Genomic DNA, 5,392 nt, shown 5'->3' with positions numbered 1-5,392 from the left:
GTCCTGTGTACTGAGCTGCTTTTTTCAATCATGAAGAAAAAGTCAATCCAGTGAACAAGAGTTCTCCGACGGGTGGTTTCAGGGAGTTCCTGGTGACCCTGTGGTTCATTAGGGCACTCCCTTGACCAAGGAGGGGCGTTTACACAGAAGTACATTTTGGTTTCCATTAGTTCTGATGCTTTGCACTGAATTCGCAAAAGATCTGTGCACTGAACAGTGAAGGCGGCTTCAGATACACTCCCACTGCCTGGGAAGAGGCATTCTTTGACCCTGTAGCAAGTCTGTGCGCGTGTCTGTGTGTGCGTGTGTGTGCGTGCATGCATGTGCGTTTTTAAATCGACAGTGTTTTTAGGCGGTGTAGCATTTAATGGCTGTGTGCAACAACAAGCTATTTTTTAGAAACCAACGTTTCAGGGAAGCGGGGAGAGCTGCCCGGGATCCGCCTCCCGTGGGGTTCACTATGAATGTATTGCAAACTGGAGAATATCTTGATCCAAAGAACAATCATTCCTGTGTGGTCCTTTGTTGCCCTCCTGTTTTCATTTTACCTTAAAAATCTTGAGTGCGTGAGGGCCTTGGAGCTGACTTTTTTTGTTCCAGCCAAATGAGCCATGTATAAGCGGCAGCGGGAGCTAAGTCCCGCGGCGGCCTTCCCCTGATGCAGCTTGGCGGGTGTTGGGGGGAGGGGCAGGCACAGCGACGGTGAAGCACAGAGAGAAAAGGGTGTTGGCCTCTGGGGATCACTGAGGAGGGGAGAGGACCACAAGGCCACGAGCCCCAGACTCTGCCGCACTTGCAAAGAGTATTCAGGATGGCAACAGCTCGTTTTTCTTTATGTTATCATTTTTGTTTTGTTTTTCTACCACGTCACCAGTGATAAAATAGGACCCTTGGTGCAGAGCTTAAAATTATGCCAGAAAGTAAACAGCTCCCCTCCTTGGGGACTTGCCTTAAACTTGCCTGGTCGTACACGTTTGTGGGACTCATGAGGAAGCCGTCTGTGACCGTCTGAGGGTCTCCTTTAAGCCTGCCTCCCACGCCGAGAAGAGTTGGTGTTTCCCTCCCCACTCACACCTTTCTGTTCGTCTGTGAACCATTTTTGTTTTTCTTTTTAATTACTCCGTACACCCTCTCCTAATCAGGGTTCCTACCACTGCTGATGCAAAACCACAAAGGGACCTACTCGGGACACAATCATAGCCAAGTGAACAAAGCTGTCGGGTGTTTTAGAAACGGACTAAGTCACTACAGAAATGTGTGCGCTCTTAGGGGATGGACTGTGTCACAGCCAGAGAGACAAGACACACCGCGGGTCACCCAGGAGACAGTTCCTGGAGATTGTTTTGCATATTCATTTGCACATCCGTTGTCTGGGTTGGACATGTGTATTGGGCTTTGATGGGAGCCTTTTAATATGTATACCCTGTTTATCAATTAAAAAAATCAAAGTGGTTGAATCCTGTGAGACTTGGCAAGTATGTGCAAATCAAGTATACTTGACTTTTCAACCTCTTCTTTCAATGTAACTTTTATATAAAATAAAGTCACCCATTGATGGTTCTCAAACAGTTTATGATGTGGAGCAGTTCTTGGTGGGTCGTCAGTGTGTTTTCAGCGGCTGGCCTTTCCTTGGCTTATTGACACCAGCACCTGGGCTGTGACAGTCATTCCTCTGCCGTTTCTGCAGCCTCTAGACACTTTAGTGCCTATGGAAAGGGATGGGCATTCAAATACTGCTCACACAAACTTGGCCCTATCCAAATTGAGTATTTTACTCTTAAATTGACGCATGTCATTTTACTTAGCTTTATCCTAAACATTCCTGTATTTTTTAGTTCTCTTTGAAATAAAAATAACTTTAAAAAAACCTACAGAATCTCAGCTTCCTACAATGTCATTCAACAAATTTATCTAATATTTGTGCTTGAGGGACCCAAAGGCGAGTGAAGAGGGTGACCGTGCCCTCTTACTGCTGCACAGGGGAGGCAGGCAGTTGCATGAATGTCCATGTGTGTGTGCCCAAGGGGAAGCCGCACACGCACTCCCATGAGGCACTTGCTCGCCTTTCAGATGGGCAAAAACGCGGAGACACATCCCGAGCCCAGCCTCCAGGTCAGCAGCAACTCTCAAGCTTGTGTTGTGGCTCTGCAGAATTTTGCTGCGATGCTATTTGTATTCCTCCTGTTGGGATGTTACATATTACATAGGCTCGTTATTAAGAAGTATGACATTTGCATTAAAATGGAAAATGAAAAGACTACCTGAACAGGAAGTTGGCTAAGTCTTCTATTATATATGATTTCAGTTTGGCTGCCTTAGCAGAGAAAAATATCCTTAAGGATTGCCTGGGAAAAGCATAGGAACGGGGATGCCCATGGAATCCATGTTGATTCCCAAGAAGCATTCAGGATCCTCAGTGAAAAAGCTACCTGCAATATTGATGGAGGATCGGATGTAAAACCAGATTGCTACTTGTCCATCCAACTTGTCATTTAAGCAATGGCAGCCCGAAGACACGAAGGGACGATAAAGTGATGAGGGAGAGCCGTGGCTGTTTAGCTGGCAGGAAGCTGAGCCAGCGTTGGATCTGTAAGAATGAACGGCTCGATTGGAAAGCTCGAGAACATTATGGAAGAAGGCTCTCTGCGCAGCACGTTTTCAATCCAGGGAGGTTGATTTCCGAGTTCCTGATACCTTGGACTCACTGCCTACACCTGCTTCCCCTCCCCACTCACCCAGTATGTTTACATTCACGTCTTGTTCATTATATAGTTCATACCATGGTGACTGACTTTTGTATGCGAAACCAAGTTGGGTCCTGTGACATACAATTTTTCGCTTTCCCAGAGAAAACGGGGTAGTTCCATCTTGCCTCCCCAGCGCCCCGCTGCTGCTCCTGGCTGCCCTGGCTTTTCCAGGTGCTCTGCACAGCTGCCTTTCTGAGACTCCCGTGTTCAGTCTCTGGCTTCTGCATCTCCCAGATTCTTCAGCTGGTGCAATTCGTACCCTGCTAGCTCCTTGAGAAGGGGTATGTTATTCAAGTTTTTTAAGATTTTAGCCTGTCCAAAAATGCTGCCTTCCTCCCTCCCCTTTGGTTGACGGTTTAGCTAGACCACGGATTCCCTGTTCCATGCTTCTCATTCACCGTGTTGGAGACACCCCCGCCCATCATTGTCCCCTCCCAGCGGGGCAATTGAAAGGATCCTAGTCCATCTGGTTCCTGTTCCATGTGACCTAGTTCCTTTTTTTTTTTTTTTTTTTAATCTCAGGAAGTCTTTACTATCCTCTTTTCAGTTCTAATTCCTCAAATTTAACAATGATCTGCATGGGTGCCCCGTGCAGATGGGTGGTGGCCCCTTTCTGTCTGAGACACGTGCTTTTTGGTTCTGGCAAATGTGCTGCTACATCTTTGGGAATTTCATCCTCTCAGTCTTACTTCCTGACTCTTCCAGATTGAAAGTTGCACTGCTTAGAGCAACCCTCTCGTTTTCTCTCCTATTGTCTATGTTTCCTGGAACATATCCTTAACTTGGTCTTATAGCTCTTATTCAGGTATAACTTTAATTTCCAAGAGCTTTGTATTGTTCCTTTGTCCTTTTTAAAAAATCTTTTTCAGAGCAGTTTTAGGTTCACAGCAAAACTAAATGGCAAGTACAGAGATTTCCCACAGACTTTTGTCCCCACACACGCATGGGCTCCCCCACTGTCAATATCCTTACCAGAGTGGGCCATTTGTTAAAGCTGATGAGCCTGCACTGACCTGTTGTCACCTAAAGTCTACAGTTTACATTAGGGCTCAATCTCGCTGTTGTGCACTCTGTGGGTCTGGACTCATGTATAATGACATGTATCCATCATTACGGTTCAAACAGAGTGTTCCCACTGCCCTAAAATTCCTGTGTTCTGCCAATTCACTCCCCCCCGCCCCCCTCCACCAGCAACCACTGATCTCTGTACTGTCTTCATAGTTTCATCTTTTCCAGAATGTCATAGAGTTGGAACCACACAGTATGTAGCCTTTCCAGATTTCTTCTTTCACTTAGTAGGAGGCCTTTAAGTTTCCTCCGTGTCTTGCCATGGCTTGATAGCTCATTTGTTCTCAGTGCTGAATACTATTCTACTCTCTGGATGCACCAAGGGTTTTTTTATCCATTTACCTACTAGGGCATCTTGGTTGCTTCCAAATTTTGGCAATTATGACTAAAGCTGTTGCATGCAGATTTTTGTGGGGACATAAGTTTTGAACCCCTCTGTGTTCTGCTAGGAGGTTTACAGCTTCCAGTCTTCTGAGTCTAATCCATTTTGAGTTGACTTTTCGTATGATGTAAGATAAGGGTCCAGTTTCATGCTTTTGCCTGTGGATATCCAGTTTTCCCAATACCATTTATTAAAGAGACTGTCCTTTTCCCGTTGTGTATTTTCGGCACCTTGTTGAAGGTCAGTTGACCATATATGCATGGGTTTATTTCTGGGCTCCCTGTTCTGTTCCATTGGCCTATATGTTGTCTTTATGCCAGCACCATGCTGTTTGGATTACTGTAAATTTATTTTATATTCTGAAATCAGAAGGGCAATGCCTAGAGCCTAGTTCTTAATTCTTAAGACTGATTTGGCTACTAGTGGTCTTTTGTGGTTCCATATGAATTTTAGAATTGTTACTTTCTATTTTTATAAAAAATGCCATTGGGATTTTGATGGAGATTACATTGATTTGGGTAATATGGGCATTTTAACAATATTAAGTCTTCCAATCCATGAACAAGGGATAACTTTTCATTTGTTTGTGTCTTCTTTAATTTACTTAATCATTTGTAGTGTTTACTTCCTTAGTTAAGTTTATCCCTAACTATTTTCTTCCTTTTGGTGCTATTGTAAATGGGATTGTTTTCCTTTTCAGATAGTTAGTTAGTGTATAGAAATGCAAATCATTTTTTTTTTTTGCATGTTTAGTCTGTATTCTGCAACTTCACTGAATTTTTTATTTTTTATTTTTTTGGCAGAGTCTTTGGAGTTTTCAATACATAAAACTATGTTGTCTGCAAACCAGAACAATTTTATTTTTTCCTTTCTAATTTGTATGCTCTTACTTCTTTTTCTTGCCTAATTGCTGTGGTTGGAACTTCCAGTACTATGTGGGATAGAAATGGCAGGAGTGAGCTCCTTGCCTTGTGTCTGATGTTCGAGGGAAAGCGTTCAGTTTTCCACTGTTCAGTGTTATGTTAACTGTGGGCTTTTTGTATATGGTCCTTGTATGTTGACATACTTCTTTCTCATATTTATATTTTATTTTTCAATTACAGTTAACAGTCAATATTTTCAAGTATAGCACAGTGGTTCGACATTTACATAACTTATGAAGTGATCTCCCTGATATTTCCAGTAACCACCTGGC

The sequence above is a fragment of the Furipterus horrens genome, unplaced genomic scaffold (assembly GCF_987537825.1).
Source record: "Furipterus horrens unplaced genomic scaffold, mFurHor1.1.pri manual_scaffold_13, whole genome shotgun sequence".
Classification (NCBI taxonomy): domain Eukaryota; kingdom Metazoa; phylum Chordata; class Mammalia; order Chiroptera; family Furipteridae; genus Furipterus; species Furipterus horrens.
Note: the sequence above shows the minus strand (reverse complement) of the source record.